We start from the raw sequence: 23,154 nt of genomic DNA, 5'->3' as shown, positions 1-23,154 counted from the left end.
CAGCAGTCTGTACTGGGGGATGAGAACAAACCAGGAAAGTGAAATTCTCAATCAGTATTTAATGCTAATTCCTAACTAGGTTATGGCCTTTATTCACTTTTTGCTTTTTAAGCAGCTCTGCAGATAAGCTAATTCCTTCATTGCCTCTAATGTCATGTGGCACTGGTAGAGAAACTGAGGCAAAGACTGCTCAAGTGACACGTCAAAAGTCAAAGAACGAGGCAGCATGACAAATGTTAGTGATCAGAGCTTCCCATTAGGAATCAGTAAGAGTTCACATTGCTTGTTGCTGAATTTATCCTAAGATAGGAAGAATTTTTTGTAGGATCGTATGATGGAAAGTGTTACTAGTAAATTGCATTGCACACAAAATGCTCATGCATAACATTAAAGGTCAGATAATGAAGTTCTTAGTCAGGTAAAGCTTCCAGTGGCATTTACTGGGATTTTGCCTGAAGAAAAGACTAAGAGGACCACAGGGTAGGGTTTGGCAGCATGTGTAGTCTTTGTTGGAGAAATGAATGTGGCACAGTGGGAACTGAACTGGATCCTTCTGCAGCATGCAAATGTCATTAATCAAAGTAACAAAAAGCCATAGCATTGACTAATTTGAAATATCCTGCCCACTGGCCCCATGTTACACCATGTAATGGTCTAGTGCGATTGGATAATGACTGTGATCAACATAGGATTTAATATTTTATTTGCTGTGCTTTTTAAATTTGTAATGAATTCACTCCCTGCCCCAGGAGTTAACAATCTATATGATTATACAGACAAAGCATCATCAAATCTATACTGATTTGTCCAGTTCTATTGGGCAGAAGCAATGGCTTAGTTCTAGGAGAGCTGAACTGTTCTTGAAACAGATCACTTTGAATTAATAAGACATGTATTATCACCCTTTATTTTTTAGGTTTATGGACAATCTTTGAATATCTGTCAGTAGTAGAAATTGTTTGTAATTCTGGAGATGCTGAAATCAGCATGCTGAATTTCTTCCTACATCCTCCCTACATTGGAGTCTTGACATATGACTCATTCAGCAGCACTCAACATGCAATCTCTCTCTCTCTCTCTTTTAAAAAATCTTCTAATTGCAATTCCAGCTTCCTACTCTGAAATATGTGGTTGCTTGTTCTTCTTTATCTTATTCAAGTGTAAAATGCTGTTTGTGAATCTGGGCTACCAAGTGAGTGATCTCACCTGGAGGCTGGTTCAGACATCTGTCACTTGTAAACTTCATTATATTGACAGCAAACTGGATGTGCTGTTTTATTCCTGTAATGCCACTTATTGACGCTGCCTGCTTTTAGATTACAAGAAACATTTACATTTTAAAACTAAGAAAAGTGGTTGTGGGCAGCTGATTTTAAAAATAATAAATCCAATCTTTTAAATAAACAAGAAAACTCTTCATGAGACCCAAAGCCTCAGGGGCTTCACATACATTTCCTGGGTGCTCTGTGTGTCTTCCTTTGCTTCGGTCTCTTTTTTAAAGTATTCTTTTGGGATTGTAGGTGCAGAATTATTTATCTGGTTATTACAGGCATGCTGATGTATTTCATCCCATTCAGTTGCCAACAGGAATGACTAGTTAGTTCCTTGACTAGCAGGTAGCACAACATGTAATCCTCTCTTTTGACTCTTGCCAGAGGGAGGTTGATTTTCAAAAGCATTTTTAGACTGTGCGTCAGGCACCATATCGTCAAGAAAGTTATAATTATTTCTGGAAATATGCATGTACATTCATGTGATTGTATTTTGGGGGAATACAGGCTTCAGTGAGTGTACAGCTTGATTTGTGCACAGCAAGCAGAGCTGTGTGTGTGCAAACCAGCACAAACCACGGCAGAAACAAGTGGCTGCTTACTCTGCTCCTCCCAGCCACCAGCCAGCCACAAGACCCCTCAGCTAAACTAGGCTCTGGGTTCCCTCAATAGGCAACAACAAGATGTGAAGTCTTCCCAAGGTGATGAATTACCCATACAATGCACTTCTTTTTCTTTTTTTCTTTTTTTTCAAATGTAGAGGGAGCTTAGGCTCACTGCCAGTGCTGGATGAGATGTCAAGCTTTGAGATGGCTGAAGATAAGGACAATGCAGCCAGGCCTTGATTCTTTGAAGATGAAGCCCTTGTAAAAAAAGTGCACCAAATGCTTTTCTCTCAACTCTGTTGGAGGAAGAGAGTGGGGAAAAAAAAATATTTGTGGGTCAAATAAGGCTTGTGCTTCACTGCGGAGGTCTAATGGTCTGAAGATGAAAAGCCTGTCAGAGGCTGGCAGTGAAATGAGTGTTGATGGGTATGAAGCTCATAAATTCTATGAAGTGGTCTGGGCAAGCTGACGAAAAAGTTTCTAATGATGAATTAAAATGTTTCCCATTTTGGAAATTGTTTTTCACTGCTAAATCTGATGATATGCTGTGTGCTGGCACATACAGGGTAGAGTTCAGAGGAGATTTTTGAGGCCTGTAGATCTGAATGAAAAAGCAACCTCAGTCTTCCTGCTTTTGAGACACTTCGCATAGATGAGAATTTATTTATCTTGGTGTAATCCCTTCTCCATCTTATTTCCTGTGGAGTTTTTATTTCAGGTGGGGTTGTGTGTATTTGACTAGAAGGGAATGCCAGTGAAGTGGTGACCAGACTATCCAAGTTCTCAGCAGAGCGTGTCCCCTTGCTTCCAGGTACGTGCTGTGTGCCTGGCAGAGGCAGAAGCCCAGCAGCAGTCCCCACTGATTACTCATTCTCCTGTCACAGCTGCCTGAGGGAAGGTTGGAAAGAACAAGCCTAATGTGTGCTGGTGCTATAGTAATAAACCAAGACACAATAATAAATAACCAAACTCACAACATATCGAGGCACTGGCAGACCTGAGTTTAGCATTTGTTTGTTTAGGGCTGTCTTGTGGAAGATAACAAAGTGTGTAATGGATGGCAGGGCTCAGACCCTTCCTTTTTAACCAAACATAGATACAAATCAAGCATCTATTCTATGCAAAGCATTATTAAAAACAATACTAGAACACAATGAAATAGGATTATTAAGTCATAATGTGAAAGACAATGAAAGCCTCTGATGACCTCAGAGAGGTACAAGGTACAGCCCACCATCAGGGATATTTCTGTTGAGGGCAATTGTTTAACATCACAGTCACATTCTTAAAGAATAAAATATATGCTGTATGAAAGGTAATGAAAGCTTAGACAGAATGGAGCATGAAGGTATAAGTGAAGTGATTTGTTATCAAGTATGACAATTAAGTCCAAATTATTCATGAAGCTTTAGCTTTATTGGGTTCCCATTCCTGTTAAAACAACTAATTGAAAGGCATGGGAGTTGTTTGAGGAAACAGAAATCTGATCATTAACAACTGAATCCTCTTTTTTATTACTCATGTACATGCACAAAAATGAGACGTAGGCAAATAAGAAAAAATATATCAGCCCTGTGTCTCATATATTGCATTTATTGAAACCCCATCTCAGTGGATATAGCAAACAGCTCCATCTTTCAAATGAAATATGCTCCTGTGGCTGTGTAGCTGATCAGTATTCATCACATAGTGAGGGAATCTAGTCCATATACAGAAAAGTGCACCCAGGTTCTTTAGATCATCTCAGACAACTACTGGGCCAAGCTAACTCTTTAAATCCACATTTGCTTTGGAGTTTCTGTTTTATGGGTGCCACCGGACACCCAGGACAGAATCACAGTCTCACCATTTCATTTGTCTTGAGTTGAAGCTGTGGTCACATATACTATGTGCCCAAGAGGTCTCTGTGACCTTTGTGCTCTTGCTGTATGATTGTACTGCAAAGTGACATGATGCGTTTCAGGAATTTAGGAAAATGTCATTCCGTCTTCTCCAGCTAAAGCTGTAATATCTGTCTTTTTGCAGGGGGCTGAGTTGGGAGGAGGATTTTGGCTCTATGCTGAAATGGGCTCTTTCTTGCTTTCTTTTTTGTTGATACCAAATTGCACTACATTAAAAAAATAAATTGAAGGAGAATATGAAAGGAAAAGCGCTGAGACTGTACAGAGAATTCTGTGAAGAGCAGTGCTCATTCTCATTCAGAATTACAATGAGGAAATGTCTTCGATACAAATAATGATGTACAGCAAAGAAAAATCCCATGTCTCCTCCTACCAGAACCTTTAAATACAGACAAGCCCCTTCTAATTTACAAGTACTTTTGTCAGAAAATCATGTGCTTTCGGAAAGGTCATTGTCTGAACTTCAGAAGTCGTGGTTAATCCTTGGTTGTATGTGACATCCAACAGTTTTCTCTGCACCCTAAGGCATTAACATTGCAAAGGGAAGGGGAAACAGATGAGCAGCTCTTCTCTTTCCTTCACACCTTTGTGGATGTGCTTCCTGTAAGCTGCTGGAGCCAATAACCCTGAAGCCTCAGTTCTTGTGATAAGCTGTACACAGTCCTTCACATCCTCGAAAGTGTTCAGAGCCTTTCAGGGTCAAGTCCTTTGGCCCCAAGTTAATAGAGATGAAGCCCCGAGGTTCCAGCAGCCCAGGGACAATGCGGCCATTCTGTTTGGAGGCTGCACTGTGCTGTAACACGGGCACTGCTTTTTGGCTCCTGCAATTTAGGCTACTTCTCTGCTATGAAGGATCAGAAAAATGGCAGCCAATAAACAAACCTGGTTAATTGCCAGAGTGTAACTTGGTGTAACCTAACACTCTCCAGGGGCCTGGTTTGAATAAAATAAGAACTGATGACTCATGCCTTCATTTCAAACTCTGAATGAACCTAAGCATGAAATTTAAATGTGAGTAGTTTTTTCCCCTAGTTTAATTATTTGCACATTTATCTGTAAATCCAGATTCCTACCCAGCCTGGAAGTAAAGATTCTCTTAACACAGAAAAACCAGTGCTCCCAATCAAGCTGGATCCATGTTCATAAGATAAGGTGATAAGAACAGTGGTTATACGTGGTGTGACAGTGGAAATGGGGATGGAGGGAATTGAAGCAGTGCAGTACATGGACAGCATGGCTAATTGTGCGTGTCTCAGAACAAAGAACTATGATCACAGCTCTACGGAATAACTTCAGCATGTAGTGAGTCTAACCAAAGTCTGGGTCTTGCCTGAAAAAGCTGTCTATTTGAAATCTCAGATTTTCAGACATGAGATTTCAAACCCATTGAGATTTCTGTCTTCATGGTACAACGAGTCTGTCTCTAGGTTGAGTTTAATGAAATTAAGCAAACAAACAAAAACCTATTCCATCTCACTGCAAATTGTTGTTGCTTTGATAAATATGGTTAGTCAATACTCAGAAAGACTAGACGAAAACTCCAGGCATTGAGAAACTTTTTGGAAGTGTTTCTTATGATATATGATAGGACTACACTGTATTTTGCACAGAAATAGATCTGTCTAATAAAAGAGTGAGATCTTTCACAGTAGGTTACCAGAAATGTAATTGACATTGTGAATTTGATTTATGAAAGCAATAAAATGTTGCATTAGGGGTATTTTATCATTGCAAATCATGAGAACAATGCATCAGTGCCAACATAGAATGGATTTATCATAATATTTCTTGCAGTGTTTTGTTGGAAAGTAGGTCCTGACATATCCAAAAAAGATTTAGACAGCAGGAAGCTGCAGTGGATTTTGTAAATCCACTGTCAAATCTTCAGTAAGTAGACAAAATTTTAAAACTTTGACTACAACATATTTGGTCTAGGTGCTATTCTATTTACTTGGAAGTCTAGTGAAGGTCTTGTTGATTATCCTTGTCACTTTGGGTCAAATTAAGCATCTAGCATTTCAAATCATATGCTCTACTTTGCAGTTGTTTTTGTCTTATAAACCATGGATGAGAGCTAGTAAAAAAAATGTTTTCCTACTGTTTTCTCGTGATACTTGGAAAACTTAAATTCAATGGTTTCTGTTCCAATGGGGTTTCCAAACCTGCTAAAGATTGACAGCTTACTGTTGTCAATGATTTTGGAGTTAAACTGGATAAAGACAGCTACTAAAAACATGCAGATTACTATACTTGATGTTATTAGAAAATGATCAGTACTTGCCCATCACTTTTAATAATGTAGTACTGCAAAAATCTTCAATCTTGTCTCAAGAGTTACTCAAGTAATATTTCTCCTGATTTCATTGACAGTGTTTTCTTGATGAGTTTTGATTAAGGAACTTGGGGATTAACTGCAGTGATTGCAAATGTGGAAGTAATGCAAAAGTGCTATCTGCTTTTCTGGCCTCCCTCTTATACCTTGATACAGTACGCATGTGTTAGTAGAGCAGCTGAAATCTATCTTTGATAATTATTTGGAATGAAATGAAGTTTGCCGGGAGTGGAAGCTATCCATGCTGTTACTGAGTATAGTACAAGCTCCTTCAGAGAGTGATTAGACTAAAAGCAAAGTTTTATTGCCTGCCCATTTCTTTTTTGACTTCATTTCTTTTGCCAGCACTTCTCATAGTCTTAATGCCTTACTGTCTTAAATTCCTCTCTTGTCTTGTCCTGGGTAGAGATTTAGTTGTGTCTGGAGTTTACTGCTGCCTAACGGAGAACTCATGCCTTTCTCCACACACTTCATGTTATCCCTGCCATTCTAGGGATGCTGTAGACATGCAGCCATGTCCTTCCCTAGGCTCTCCTGTCATCCCAGAATTACCCTGGCTGTGGTGATTTTCCATATAGCTTGTGATTTTTGCCTGCGCTCCTTCTCTACTGTAAGACTTATACAAGAGCCTTCTCCTCTGCTGTCTCTAATAGGCAGGGTAGTTCCTTTCCATTGAGATATGTTCTTGGCACTGCTTTTGATTCCAGATCTCATTTTAAAATCTCTTTTATTACCTGTTTCATTTCCTTTTTTTTTTTTCCTTCCTTTCTTTCACCCTCTTTTGCTACTATTATGCTGACTTTGTTCGGTCTGTTATTTAAACGTGAAGTGCATTTTAGGAAGAATTTGATGAAAGTCATTCCTTGACATGTCTATAAAAATGCAACTTCCAAACAAGATTTGTAATCTTTGTTATGCTATATCATAAACAGTGTATCTAGATTTAAATCAGGACTATGAACATCAAAATGAGCAGGAGCCAGAAAGTGCTGGAGGAAAAGAATAGAAGCTCAGAAATGAGCGGTAAATGTGGAAGTTCAGATAATAAGACCAAAACTTCTTTCCTGTGAGTGTTTGTTATTCCTCCTCCAACTTTGCCCAGCTTAATAAAATCTTGGAGAACTTTCAACCCTGCACTACTGATTTTTAATTAAAATTGATGAAAGAGATTAGGTAACTATGTGCTTGTAATCTCTTTTATAGATTGAATATTTTTCTACACATAAAAACTGCTTCTGCATTAAAATGCCCATGAAAGGCGATTTTTAAAGAAATCGATAATGTTCACTCTTGTTTTATTGGATGTAAAGTTGCTATATCTAATACTCTCTGGATGTTCTTGGATTTATGGAAAGCAGCTTGTCAAGGCATCTCCATTTTCTGGCTGCCATGGACTTGCTGGTGCAGGTTATTGCCATGCCCCTGCTACAAGAGCAGCACAACCTCTCCGTGCCATTCAGTTTGTGCCTGTAACACCAAGTCCCTGCTCAGCTACCCCACAGCACACGGCAGCCAGGGTTGCTGAGGTCTGTGAAGTTTTTAGAGCTCCCCAGACCCCTCACTGATGAGGCTGGGGAGCACCAGGGCCGCCTCCCCTTGCTGCAGCAGCCACGGCTGTCCCTGTGCAGCGAGTCCTTGTGCATGGACACACGTCACAGCTACCTGCAGTGAAGCTTTGGCTCAGCTGTTGTACAGGAAATCTCTACACACGTGCTGAGAAGCACCAGAAAGGCTGCTTCTGCGGCAGCTTGGGGTTCAAAGTGGGTCCTACGCAGTTTTTCCAGCCTCCCCATTTCCAGTTCTGTTACTTCCGACAGCTCCAACGTACCAAAGGCAGCTGCAACGTGAAGGTGGCTGTTTCTTGACAGTTTCCAAATATGTATTCTGTCTTTTGTGAAATCCCACTGTGGTTGTAGGCTTAAAAATATATGTTGAGTCAACTGATCGCAGCGTAGGCTGAGCTCCTGTGATGTCTTCAAGAGGCACCACTCCATATGGGCATTCCAACCTGGCTATTTGGGGAGGACTTTCTCAGCACCTGAAGGCTACTGCACAAAAGCAAGGTTTTGTCTGGAAGTGTGACCTCCCAGATGAACCATCTTCAGTAACACATCTCTACTCGCTGCTGCTGTCCATGCCTGAAGTACCCAGAAGCTTGGAGGTAAATTCCTGTCTCTGTTGGAACCTATGGGGGTGCTGTCAATGAGCCCATCACCTTTTGTGGAGAAGGACACTTAGCTGTTGTAGTTACCACAACACACACATCACAGACCCCATTTCACCTCCTTCAATAAGCCAGAGGATGTTTGCAGCCCCATTAGCACGATGGCTCCTGGAACAAGCTATAATTCAGTGAGGATGGCAGGCTGAAACCTTACATCACTTCACACTGTTTGATATCGGTGCTCGTGGCTGGCCATCAAGTATAATTGAAAGCACTTGGCACACTCCTAAATAAAATATTAAAGCTTAAGGCTGAGAGGCAGAAGCACATAAGTGATGTATGAAAATGTTGATTGCCAATTTCTATGTTCCAGGTGTGATTCATGGGGATGCTGCCTGGGAAGCATTTATATCCAACCGTAACAAACATAAACAGAATGACAGAGTTTATTAAGCCAGAGGCAAATGTAAATGATGAAAGGCTGCTGTGTAAAACCACATTAAACATGTCCCATTACATGATGTAAACCACATTTTGTAGCTGCTTAAACATAATGCTCCTTTCATTCCTCTAATTCCTCGGTGATTTAAATTTCTATATTTTATGAGGTAGGAAAATAATAAAATAAGAATTGCAGTTGTGCATGCTAATGCTCTGTTATCAACATAAAACTAACAGATAAACTAATGTCACTGGGAAGAGAGTCTCAAAATATCTGTCTGCAGAAAGGGAGAATCATTTTGCACCCACAGCTGAATGAGGGAAACCAATCCCACCTACGCTGGTAGGTGACAGTCACACAGACCTCAGGATGCATGTACATGGACGCAGAGGGTAAAACTGCAACAGCAGAGGATTGGGATGCTGAAGGGTTGAAAACACACCTCTGAGACTATATCCTTGCTAGCACATTGCAGGTTTTTGTATTCTGAGGTAGTTCCATTGCTTTCAGTTAGAGGAGAGGAAAGGAGGCTGTTACGATTGACAGTTCAGCCAGCAAGAATGATTGTGCAGTTGTTTTCCAAGGAGTGCACAAGAGATGTCTTTGAACCTCAACAGATGCATGTAGTTTCGATACGATAAAGCAAGGATCACCTACAATGGCCACAGCTATTAGCTTCCTGGGGTGGCCTGGGCAGTCCGGCAGAGTTCACCGTCTCAGTTCAATGCTTAAGGGCTTCTTTCTAAGAGCTCTTGCTGTTGAAGGTCCCTGGACCTGTTTTGGTATGCTCCAGCTGACTACATCTTGGTGCACACAGAGCGTTATCTTGCGGTGCTCTGTGGGCTGCTGCGGCAGCCCTACCTGGCAGCTTAACGCCATAAACATAAAAATTTGAGAAAAGCTCGGAGCGCCTTAGATTTTAGCAGAGTAATTTCACTCTTCTGCCATTTCAGGGTTATTGAAAATCTTTTGCAGAGAGGATTCATCTTTCCTGATGCGATGGAATTTAAATGCATTTAACAATTCACTGAGCTTTCACTGATGTTGTGTGAAGGGCATGCGTTAGCTTCGTTATGCAAGCCTCGCTACCTTAAAGAAATGTTTTTTTCCAGTTCATGAAGACCTGATAATGTGGGGTCAGACTTTTTCAAAATTTAGTGCACCATTCTGAATGCAGAAGTTGCCCTTGCAGTGTGCATGTGCCACGGCCTTGCACCTGCCCTATGTGCCAGTGGGCCAGGTTTGGGTGAGGCTGAAAGCCTTTGGGGTTCATCCACGCAAAAAAAGTGAAGGGTGGTCCAACTTTCTCTTCTGCCTTTCTCCCTTCTTGTAGGTAGCTGGCTGTACTGTTGTAGGAAGGAGAACACTCCTGTGCCATTAACTTCCTATTTGTCACTTTTCATACACCTCTGAATTGCTGTTATTACAAAGTGCAGAGGAAGAGAAACCTCTGAAAAGCATGAAGGAAGGAGATAGCTTTGTTCTGACTTGCTGTTTAAAAATGGAGTTGAGAAGGGAACTGATTTCTCATCCTCAAAAGATATTGTCATTGTGAAAAAAAAAAACACCACCAAACACTTGAGCTTTTGGGTGAAAACCTCAAAACTTTGAAGGATACATACCTGCTTGGCAAAAGGTAGCTAACCAACCCATTTAAGTTGATTTAGAGAGAGAAGGAATTTAAACCATGATTTCAGGCACCCTTTGCCAGCAGAGCAAACATTTCCCTCTCTTCTTTGAAAAATTGGCATTTTCTGATTTTTTTTTTTTTCCAGATAGGTTGAAGACAATCAAATTCTGTTGTCAAGCTAAGGAGGAGAGAGACTCAGGAAAAATACATTATTTCTGCAGTGAAAAGTTTTCCCATTTATTCAACAGTATTTATTGTGCTCTCATATCCCAGTTCTTGTTAGTGTGCATTCAGTGGAAACCATGAGCCAGCCTCAGTCATAAACCCCTGATTTCAAAACGTGTAGTGCACAGTGCAATCAGCATAAACCAAACGTAATTCATAGTACCAATTAAAAATATTTACGGTGCTATATTTCTTGTACAAATTCTAAACATTGCCTTTTCATCTTTTTAGGATTCTGTTTTGCATGAATGGGATTATAATAATTTGCAGTTCACAAACACAAAGAACAGAAATGTTATCTAGGGTGTGATAGAGGGGATTTGGGGTATTGCAGGTTACTGCTCACTGGCCCAAATCTGTTCTTACCACGATTTTTCTGGCATCTGGGCTCTTTTTGTAAGTGCGTGCTGGTAGAGGTGGTGGAAAGGACCCGTGACACCGAGCCATGTGTGTGCTGAATCCGAGGGCCCTGTCTGCTGTTCCTGCACGAGGAGGAACACGACTGGAATCGCAAACAGGGCAGTGAAGAGAATGGGGAGCACCCATCTCGGCTTCCTGTAGGAAGCCCCACAGGGCCTCCTGGAAAAGTGTTAGAGAATCATCTGGGGATGGAGGAGAAACAGAAATTTCCTAGGATTTTTAGCAACAGCCAAACAAACTTAACAGAATGCTGTTACAGTATTTTTGGCTGCATCTAGACTGGATTTGGAAAATAAAATTCCTTCTGCTTTAATCCCCTGAAGTTTTATGGTTGCAAATCCTTCTTAGGTCCTTTAAAGGATAAGGGATCTCCCTCTCAGAAAAGCAACCGCTCTTTAGCACAGTGTAAAACACGGGCTCACACTGGGCCTTTCCACAGGCAGTCCCTCTCACTTTGGTATTTCATTCACAGTTGTGCAGTGCTGCTCCTGGCAGCTGCCTCGCTTGGCTGTGCAGGACCAGGGAGCATCCAGAAAGAGAGGCAGTGATGCCAGCTGTAGGATTATTTTGCTGCCTCTGTGACTTCTTTGCTATCTTTGCCCACTAGATGTAACAAGGGGGCCGGAAGATGTTACACACGCACATTTTCAGAAGCTCATTTTGCTTGACTTCTTTTTCAGGCAGTATTTTTATGCATCTCCCATCACAGTCATTAGGCCCGTGTGGTTGTTCAACCCCTATGTGCTCCATGCTTGTGTTTTCCTCCCACCTTTTTAAAAACCAGACGTTTCGGCATTCTGCAGCATCACATTGGTTGCTGTGGAGACGACTGTGATGTTGCCAATAGAGATATGACTTCACTAACAGCCTCTGAAGAAGGACAGAAACACGAAGACGCAGTGTGGCTTTTATTTTTCTCCTGCTGCCCACTTCCTAATAACCCTGTTCTGCCATTTCCCGTGCTTCCCTGTGCTGCACCCTGACCTTCAGCCGATGCACAGATCTCTTCTTTCTTAAACTGGGCTGCATGGCCATGTACCAAGAGCCTTTGGGCTGTATTTCTGCAGGAAGGATCGACCAAAAGTACGTGCACAGAGAAATTTGTTTCTAATATTCAAGGAAAATGAAAGTAATTTCCTATCCTTCCAATCCCAAAGAAAAGTGACATGTTGAAGGGAGGAGAGGAGAAACTACCGGGCAGGGTGGCGAGCCGTTACTGCTCATGCTGCTTATGTTGAGTGTCTGGCCAAAGAGTAAACCTTGCTCCCTACCCTGCTGCTAACCATGATGTTGTGAAAGAAAATTGGTAGGCCTGTCAGAATGGGTTTTACTTGAAAGAGCAGGATTTGGACCAGCAGGACACAGGTAGGCCGTGGGGAGTGGGTTCTGCTGCTGCGGGAGGCCACGGACAAACTGCGGGGGAAGGATTATGGTTCGGTGATGCTGTAATACAGGGCCATGGCTGGAGTCAAAGCTTGGAAAGGAAAAATCCAGCTCCATTAAGGGGTCCAGACACTGTATAATTGTCAGTGTCTGTTTTGTGAAGATTTGTAGAAAATTCCCAAACCGTGTAAAAACAAATAAGTTGTATTTGCCACTGGGGGAAAGTAGTGCTTTAGAAATACGGCAGTGTTTCTTCCTGGTGGTCTGAGAGTCTGTACCAGAAGTGGTTTGTGCTGTGATGGTAATTGGGTTTCAGCTGATTGCAGCAAAACTATGAATCAACTGCAGTCCATTTTTAATAACGAAGAACTGAAACATAATCAGAAATATATTCACAGTGCTACAGCCTTCAATGATTACGTGCAGCAACTGGTGCCCACAGCCTCTCTTTGGACTCAGATTCTCTCTTTCACCTTTTTTTTCTTTTTTTTTTTTTTTTTTTTCAGTTTAAGCATTAGAAAAAAAAAATCAATATTTAGAGCAGTTGATTTGGCATGAGATGGAACAGAATGCAGGAATTAATATTGCTCTTTTCTGTGCTCCAGTGCAGGCTTCTTTCTGAAGCCCTGCTGGAGGAGAGCTTCTTTTCCCTGCTCCTGCCCCAGGCCAAAGTAATCAGCAGGCATCACCGGCAGTGCAGAATTTGGCAGGCTGTGATGTGCTCTTGAGATCACTTGTGAAAATGGTGCAGTAACCTTGAGGGCTGATAATGGAAAACTGTATTTTATCTCTCTTGAATAAAGGAAGAGATCATGTAGTATTAACAGATGGATAAGTTACTATGGTGATGGAGGCTATATAAATAGATAGAAATAAATATATGTATAGTACCTGTTAGATATGATCTGACAAGAAGATTGTGACCCGTTTCCATGGGACTTTATGCGGGAATGGAGTGTGTTCATATTAATACTTCATGGAAGTTTGAAGTGACACGAGAGACCTTATTTTGTATCAGCAAAGCACTGCAGGAAGTTTGTGAGCTAGATCAACACCTCCTGAATCCCAAATTCCTCCCATATTTGCTGCAGTCCTTGCACCCTCTCACCTCCAGTTCTGAGGGCTGTGGCTATGGTATTAAAACTCCCTCATCCTTGTTTTTGTCTTTTGCCTCTGGATACTGGGCTTCGCTCAGGTCAGTTCAGCTTAATAGGGTTCTCCGCTCTGCGACCTTCTTCCTTAGTTATTGCAAACAAAGCTCCAAAAGTGATAAATCTCTGGCCTTTGCCCACCTTGGTTCCTCTAATTTCTTTTGTTTTGACTCTGCTGGGCAATGTTCCTCCACTCAGGATGCAAAGTTGTCCTGACCACAGGCAGGATGCTCCGAGAGGCTGTCGCCAAGGGGTGGACAGGCAGTGGGTGTTTGGGATACAGCAGCTCCTGCAGAAGAGAGAGGCCGTGCCAAAGCCCTGCACGTAACCACATCCCAGCTGGGGCTGGGGCTGTTACCACGGATTTGCAGGGGTTCTGGACATAGCTTGCTTGAACAAACCAAATAAATATGATGAAAATAGAAGGGGGTGGGAGAAAGCATTTTTTAATGCAAAAAGATGCAACCCTGATTTTTTCTGTTTAGAATTTTTCCTTTTCTGGATGCTTAGGTTTCAAACCAGGCAAACATTCTAGGGGGAAAAAAAACCACAGAATTTAGTGGCTTCCCAATCTTTCTCTACCTCTCCCTTCCCCCAGGTTACTAGTTCATTTTCAGCTAGCCCTCAGTATTATTCTGCTTTTCTCCTCCTGTATCTCCACCTGCAGGCTAAGGTAGCTGGCCAGCTGGACTCTGTAATGTCCCTTATCTTTATTTGTAAAATGTCAGAGTGAGTTGTAGGAAGGATTTAGGCAGTACTGATGGTAATGTGATGATTACTGAGATTAATTTTAAAGCCTTCTTGGCTTTCAGAATTTTGCTCATGACTCACGTCTTCACAAGATATGATTAGAGAAGTTTTTGAAGCAATGGCATGTGTGCGGCTTTGGAAGGCCCTTGTATTGATTTAAAGGAGTGTCTCAAATGAGAAGGTAAAAAATGAAGCCCCAGATGAGACTTCAGGACTCGATTTTTCTACCAGCTAGTATTTGTTTGTCTGCATCTGCCATTCCTCTGAAAAAGCTACTGGCAGCAAGAGCTGTGCTGTGTCTTCATGATGCATGCAGGGGAGTCTGCTCCCTGTGTTGGTTCTGCAGTGCCGAGAAGGTAGAAAGCTTGATTTTGTCAATAAAATAAAAAGTTATGACTTAAGGAGCAAAACAGGAGCCAAGTAAAGCTGTTCTGCTCTACTGGTCTCAGAACAAGATTTAATGTGGGCTGTGAAAGGGCAGAGAGTGCCATGCATGCGCAGCACCCTGTGCACCCCACTTCTCTGCAACACACCGTGCTTGCCCTCTTGGTTTTCCACTGCTCCCCATCAGAAAAACAACCACGGGTCAATTTTCCAAAGAATGAGTGGCTGAAGGGGGACACATCAGCTCCCAAACCGACTGAGCTCCAGCCCTGCTGATCCAGGTCCAACACGCCATCTAAGGGCATGTATTTATCTTTGGATGTAATCCACATTTTATTTCTCCATTCAGACTTTTTTTGTTGTTCTCTCAGAACAATTCCTGGTGTGCTGTGCAACCAACTTTTTATTTGTGTGCTTCAGCCTCAGCATCACTGAAGAGACCTTCTGCCTTAGCTGCGTAACTGGTGCCATCAGCTATCTTTGCAGCTACTCACACCCAGCTATTCTGGGACTGTGAGCAGAGCCTGATTTTCACATCTCGCTTCCTGACGGTGTCTGACTCGTGGTAGACGCACTATTTGCACCCCAGATCCACGCAAGAATCCTGAATGCCAGATGGGCTCTCACCAGCCCCATGCTGAACCTTGGCAAACTGTTCAGTGAACCCAAGGTAAGATTTTATTTAACGGAAGACAGAAGATGGCCCCAGGCATTCAGCTTTCTTTTGCAGTGGTACAGAGCCCAGTTTCCTGAAAGGTGTTTATTCAGTTTTCTGTGCAGCTGTTGTGATTACGTACCTGGACCAGTCAGCAGTCAGTGTTTTGGCTACCTTATAGCTGCTTTGGCCTTAGCCAATTAACTGATTTATTCCTGCACTGGCAGTCGTTGGGCATATGAATCAGATACAAATTTGCATATCCTAAATTTAGTGTGTGCATCTATGTATCCAGTCTGTGTGCACGATTTGGGCATGTTTTCATTTGCATTTTATCACATTTAACTGAGGCAGGTTTAGAAAAGCATGTTTAGATCATTCTGAGTTGAGCAGGACCTCTAGTGGACCGCTGTGTCAAAACACCAGTATTTCTATACCCTTCAACCATCCTTGAGGGCTTGCCTGGAAAGGAAAATTTTTCCAGTTACACAAATAAAGTTATGTAAGTTGACAAAATACCTCTGTTACATGGAGGTTTATACATCATATACCCCATGGAAAGCTACTTTGGTGTAACAATATCAGCTTGAATTCACAAACCAACTTAAACAGTGTATTTTCCCCTTTTAGTAGCCTTTAAAAATCTCTAGTATTTTCTTTCCAAAATATCTACTAGTAGGTTTGTTCACAGATATTCCATTAATTTACTCACTATTAAATTACATATTATATATCCATCACGTGTCCTCCCACAGGATATCCGTCCCCAGTGTATGTTGAGAGGCCTGGACCTTGGGACAGTGCTGTACCTGTCCCAGCCAACCCTGCCACATGCCCATGGCTTTTTATTGCTGTGCAGCTTTGGTGTTGCCATCCCTGCGCAGGTCCCCAGGGCCCTAACCCCACAGTTCGTCGCTGTGCTCCCACGTTGTGGAGGAATTTGACCTCCTTACTGTAACTGCAAGGGGCACCCAGGGGAAAAGCAGGGTGGGAGCGGTCAAATCCTGGAGCTCTTATTTCATATTTCCATGTTTACAAACTTTTTTCTCACTTTTTTTCCATTTGCACTCCTGAAAGTAGAAGAAAGCTCGTAGGGGTCTGTGTTGGTTTTGAGGAAATCAATACATGAGTTCATCCACCTTTACTTTTCTGAAGGCTCTTTGAGCAAAGGTGGAGTACATCGCAACGTTAAGAGTTCATCAAGAATTTACTCCACTAAAATGAAAACTAACCTTTGGGGTTTCGTTCCAAATTGGAGCAAAGCAATGTATGTTATCAATATTGGCTTTTGATCTTCATTGTGTTCCTCTGTTATCTTCCTTGAGCTAAGGAGCTGAGAAGTGGGCAGGGTGTTTGGCACATGTCTGGGAGTTAGGGAAGCATCACTCCATCCAAGTACTGAGGCACTAGACCTTAAAGGAAATGCTAATGAAGCTTGAAATCACATTTGCATTGCAAATGACACAATTTGTTCTGCCTTTATACAGAATTAATTTGGACTGTTTGTTGTTTTGTTCCAATTGTGCAGCTGAATAATGCTGCCTCTTGAGGTGGCTCAGCACCATAAAGATCTTATTCATAACCAAGGCAGGGTAAATGAAAAATATGCTATGTTGGACAGATCATCTATTCGATTTTCTGACATTCATTTGTCAGCCATCTTCAAATTACAACGTAACAGGGGGAGTCCTGCTCTCCCGAGTGTGAAGCATTGCTGTGGATTTGGTCAGTTACAGGCAGATTTTTATCTACAGTTGCCTTAGGTGACTGCCTAAAGGGTTAAGCTACCTCCTGAAGTGGTTTCATTCGCTCTTTTGAGTAAACAGAAAGTAGGAAAGTGTGGGTTTTATTTAGTAACTGATTAAACAAGAAGTAAAGTGGCAGGCCTTAGAGGAAACAAGTGCGTTGTCCATAGCAAGTCCCTTTCAAGCCTGCCTGATTGCTTTGTACATCCCTGCAAGAGCTTTTGAAGACCTTTGTGTAGCAACAGCAGGCAGGCAGGACTGCACTGAGGCAGTCTGGAGGGAACAACAGAGTCCACCCTCACCCCATGACCTTGTTACACATTCCGTCTGTGGATCGCACGGCATCCCCGACACCTTGCTGAGCCTGTGAATCTGAGAGCAAAGCTTGTGGGTGCTGGCGAGCCACGGGGTGTTTGTGTGGTGTGTGGGGAGCTGGGAGGTGACAGCATCTCTCCGGGACTGGGGTAGGCTGTGGCTGACTGGGTCAGAAGGAGTGTGGATGAACAGGTGGGTTTACCCCAGCAGCTGTGTGCACTGTGAATGTGTTTCCTTGCATGGCTCAGGACTGGTGAGCAGTCCCTGTGTCAGCATCACCTGGCTGCTGAGGCCACTCTGATTTCACCCTGGAGCACCCTATGAGGGCCGCCGTGTCTCAGAAGCCCAGGCCGCATGTCACACTTGTGCTACCTTACTGCCCCATCCTGCCATAGTCTGTTTCGACTGAAGGAAGGGCTGCTGTAATTAGAATGGAATGTCTTTAAACAGGAGCCCACAAGGAGGGAAAGCCCTGCAAATTGGCCTCTTGGTCTCTAACCACTACATGCCGGTGCCTGACAGGAGGCGAGTGTTGCAAGGCAGAGGCGTTCGGGCAGGTTTTCTCTTGTGCAGTGCATAAACAAAGCAGCTCCCGTCTGGTTCTTCTCAAAGATCATAACTTGGTGACAAATATTCTAGGCGCGTAGAAAAGCTAAGGATGTTTTTTGTGTCATTTCAATAAGCATTGCTGAAAAGATACCAAGTCTTGAAAACAAGACTGCTCTTCTGCACTGTAAGATCTTACGTGTGTGTGGATGACAAGGCAGGTTAGAAACCCAGGATCTGATCCAGATCCCGTTACTTTTCTTTTGGAACATATTTGAAATTCAAAGATACAATTTTCTAGGCCTGCAGTGTTTGTACGTCTGTTTGGATGTGTTTGTGTGGCAGTGATGAAATGTGTGGCTGACGTCCCTTATGGGTAGCTGCAGCAGCAATCTTTGCTGATCACTGCCTATAAAGCAGTAAGTGTTGGGTCAGAAGAATAAAAAAAAAAGAGAACAAAGAGACTTGAAGAGAACAAAAGAGAGAGCAAAACAGACACCTGATGCATTATGGGTGCTTGAAGATCTTCTGAATCAAGGAGAGATGAATCCTCCCATTGGTAGACCTGGGAGGCACATTTAAATCAGGATTAGTTGCCTGTAACTTTGTCTTTTGCAGACTAGACATCTCTTAAACAATAGTCTTGTTTGATCAAAGTCAGATGAGCTCCAGGAGGATGAGGCATACACAGCTTATTACCAGGTTGGGTGTAACATCCACAACCCCAGGTTTAGTCTGAGTACATGTTCCTTGGCCAGAGCAGCCTTGCTCTGGAACAGTCAGAAATACTGGAGCTGATTCTTATCAGCTGGGGAAACACTTAAGGCTCGTTAGTGTAGATACTTGTAGGTCCCCTGTACCAAAAGGTCTTAGTCTTAGAGCCACATTTTAAAAGCTTACTCATGGTGATTTAGGATCCAGTTCCCATTTTTACAGGCAATGAATGCAACTATGTGAGGAATATTCCATGAACTTTCTTAAAAAGGCACGTAAGTTTAGATTTGTTTAAATTTTAAAGTTAACTGTTTAAATTCCAAAGTTTTCAGAAGTGTGGAAAGAAAATAACTGTTACGTTTACTTCTGCAGTCCACAGATCGTAGAATTGTAGACTGGTTTGGGTTGGAAGGGATCTTAAAGAGCACCTCCTTCCAACCCCACTGCCATAGGCAGGGACACCTCCCACTAGAGGCAGGGATGTAGAAAATTTGACTTTTTTCACACAAATTAAATTTTGCACTTACTCTAAGGGAGCTATTTCAATTTCCCAGTGATGGATTGCAGCCCTCAGTGCCCCCTAACCCTCAGTGAAAACCACTAAATAACAAAACTCAAAACTATACGACTGCATTACTCTGAAATGTTCCTTTGATTCATTTTCAAAGGAAGATCATTGGGCTATTGTTTTTGACAAGGAATTGTCTGTTTTTTGTTGTACATTTTCCACCTTTTAAATGCTAATTTATACTCTCATAATTTTGCATATCTTCATTTGTTCATACGTGCAACAATAGCATATCGTTAGGCAGTGACCTTCCTAAACATGTTGCGTGTCTGTCTTGATTGGCAGTTCCCGTACTTTCTGAAGACATTTTTGGATAAGTGTTTAGTAGTTCAGCGTCATCTGCGTACAGAGACATAGCTTTTTTTTTGGCTCTCTGCAAACAGAGGTTTCAGAACAGTCACATCTACAAATTATTTAACTTTCAAATGCTCATTAAATCTTTGGCTCCTTCTGCAGGCTGTGCAAGTGCCACGTACAAAATTCTGGAAGTACGGCAGGAGGAGAAACAGGATAAAAATTGCTTCCCCTTAACACCAGTATGCCCTGGGATGCATTGCTGTCTGGTCATGCAGTGTCACTCGTGTGAAATACCCTGTGCAACACCAACACCCAGGGAGCCTTGTAGCATGTAGTGGCACCAGATAATTAATTAAGTTCATAACAAAGCTTGACTGGCAGAAAAGCTGGGCAGTGCTACCGAGGAATTCACATTTGACTTCATAAGTTTTGTTTGCAGCAGAGCAGTCTGAAAGTAGACTGATACCTGAATGTGTTTGTGTGCCTCACATGGCAAAAGCAATGAGCAATAGGTGGTGTCTGACTTAAACTACAATTTTCACCATCTAAATCTCTTTTTTTTTTTTTTTTTTTTTTTTTTTTTTTATTCCCGCTGCATAGTTTTAGCAAGAAAAACGAGTGAAAAATTGCAGCCATAAAAGACTCATCTGCTTTCCATTATGCTGACATTTAAGGATTGCACACACTGAAATGCTCCTATGTGCTACAGAGAGTGACAGAAAAAACAGAAGGTTGAAATTCACAACAAACGGGAGATTTTGTAATTCGGCCACCCTGGGGGTGGGTGAGGAACCAGCCACTGGGAAACTATAAAGCTTTCCCTGCACCTCAGCCTTTTCATCTCCCTACAGCTGCATGCCAAGGAATGAAATTGCCAATGTGTAGGAAAATTGTTTTTGAAAACACCCTTTGCCCTCTGTCTCCTCCAGATATGGGGGGAAAAAAAAGAGAGAGAGAGAGAGAGAAGAAAAAGAAAAAGAAAAAGAAAAAGAAAAAAAAAAAGGAAGTATCAATATTTTTGGCCAAAAGTCAGAGTGCTGTGCTCCCTGTAGGCATAACTCTAAAGTCAGTGACTTAATGTGATCTGCTTGGTCAGTGGCTTTTGGTCTTTACTGGAATGCAATTGTTAAGAAGCTTTTTCTTTGAAGCAGGAAAGTCAATTCCTCTTTTCCTTCTGGGCAGCTTCCAGCCAACTGGTATCTTTCCTCACAAGCTGAGGAGCAGCATTTTTTATAAGTGAGATTTCTAAAAATACTGATTGTTTTACAAGCGAGTGGCAGACAAACAGTTCTGTGTTCCTCTGCATGGGGGAGCTGGAGCTTGTCTCTTTGGATGCGGGAATATGAGTGTGGAGGAAAACAAGGTCTTACAAACCTTTGCTTTCGAGGCATCTTCAGAAGACCCCATGAAACCACAAGGAAAGATTGAAAATCATGTTTCTATAACAGTATCTCATACCTATATTTGCATTTGAACCAAGTAGCACAGGTCTAGGCCTGGGGTTTTTGACTTCTATTGAGTGGTTTTCCTTCAGACCTTTTTTTTCCTCAAAGTTTTAGATGTTCATAAAATATCTAAAATCTATTTTTTAAACAGGTTACTATTTTCAACACTTTAAGTTGTAAAAGCACAAGCATGAAGCTTCTGCCTCTTATTCTCCAGCTACCGCTTCTGTATCAAATATATTCAGTTTACAAGTCAAAAACAGTTGCTTTTTTTCTATCCCCGTGGCTTTCTGCTCAGCCTGTTTCTTGTAATTCAGGCTGTGTTTGCTCTGTTTCATACAGCACTCCTGCCAGCAATGGACCTGGACTGGGACTGTGCCTGGCTTGGCGCTGCTGCTGCCTTGAGAGCAAAGTGCTCGCTCTCTTACTATAACATCACTCAACTTTCCAAACAGTAACTTAGCTTTGATACTAAACTGTATGCTTTATCTTAAGAGGGAAGCTGTAAAAAGAGATGCCAACAGGTTTTATCGGATTCAGCTTGCACTGTTTTTCATGATCCTTAGAAATCTTTAGCATTTTTTCTAGCTTTCAGTCAAAACCTGGACGTTGTGTTTGGCAGCTACCTATCCTCAGGCTGCAAAAGGAATGTGTTTATTGCTGTGTAGAAAATAATAAAATAACTAAATACCTGCATTTGAATGAAAACATTCAGCTTCTCTTAGAAATAGAGCTGTGTAATTTGGATTTCCAGCATTCATCTCCTTTTCAGAGCACATTGCTGGGTTGAGGCACATTGCAGTAAAGTGAATTGTCTTACACTCTCTGAAGACAGTCACTGAGCCATAAAATCCTCAGGTCTGAAAGCTGAGGGGAGCTATTCACCCTCAAGTAACTTCAAGTAATGTGCAGTATAAAGTGGAAGCTAGACGCAGTGCTCTGCAGCAGGATCACATAGCGAATCCCAGCCGACATTTCTGTGGATGATCTTTTGCATCTGCAAATGATGATGCTCCAATTTATCAACCCGTATAAACGATGGGTTCAAACACATACCACTGCATTTATGGCCCTGAAAACCCAAGCAGTGGGTAGCAGGAGGAAGCAGAGGAGGGGAAGGGAAGGTGCTCACAGGGAATAAAAGCGAAGGAGAGGGAACACTTTCACTGAACCACGAATTGTTGGCCCTTTGTGTCTTGTTGATGCATTAACGATCAATAACTGCTTCCTTCTCCTAGCACGTATTGTTGTATGCTGTCGCCTACTGCTCTGCTTGCCCTGTTTTCTGAGACTGCACAAGAACTCCTGACAGGGACACGGGGAACCAAAATGCAGCTGCAGGATGAGTTATGGCAATATAGAAGAGGGTGAATGGCAAGCTGTAGCTTACTTTTTTAATTGTAAAACAAGCAACAACAACAAAACATACAACTGGAACTTCAAAGATTTAAACATTTTAATTATTGCAGCTGTATGGACTTTGGAAAAAAAATGCTTCTCTCTTGGTGCAGCATTTTTACTGATAAAGTGGGAAAAAAAATCAAAACTCCTTACAGAATGAAAATGTTCATCTTCAGAACCCTTGAACATCTTGTGATCTATCTCAGGGTGTGCGGTTCAAAGAAATGCTTTGGGAACTCCAGTGTGACAATAGCAGGAGCTTAGCAGAAGTCAAAATAAAGTTAAAATACCAGCCTGGGATGCTGCAAAAAGCTAAGCTCACGTCCTGGTTCTGCTACAAACCTACAGCTAGCACATCTGTCAAATCATTTAGGTTGTATTGCAGCAGTGCTTTCATTGTGCCTCTCATTACACATGTAGACAAATTAGTTGGCTTCGGTGAATCCCTGTGCTTAGTATTTTAAGCACATGCCTAGCATGTACTTACCTAGGCCTAAAGAGACAAACAGTGAAAATATCTTGGAGGATCTTTGTTTTCACTAATCTTTATAAACTACAGAACAAGGCCTCATACTTGCTGGGATAGATGAAGAAAATTAGATAGGAAAAAAGCACATTGCAAAGTATGCTGCCAAACAAAAAAAGATTGTTTTTCTGGTTTGAGGTGAGAGCAGGTAAAATGTGGTATGTAGGTTAGTGTTTAAACTGCACAAGAGATCAAGATGCCTAATTCTAAGTTCGGAAGCAACATCAATGAATTAATGCAGTGTAAACCTGATGTGGGATGAGAGGTATAGATTTAGATTATTT

Source organism: Aythya marila, assembly GCF_965140915.1.
Source record: "Aythya marila genome assembly, chromosome: 16".
Taxonomy (NCBI): Eukaryota; Metazoa; Chordata; class Aves; order Anseriformes; family Anatidae; genus Aythya; species Aythya marila.
Note: the sequence above shows the minus strand (reverse complement) of the source record.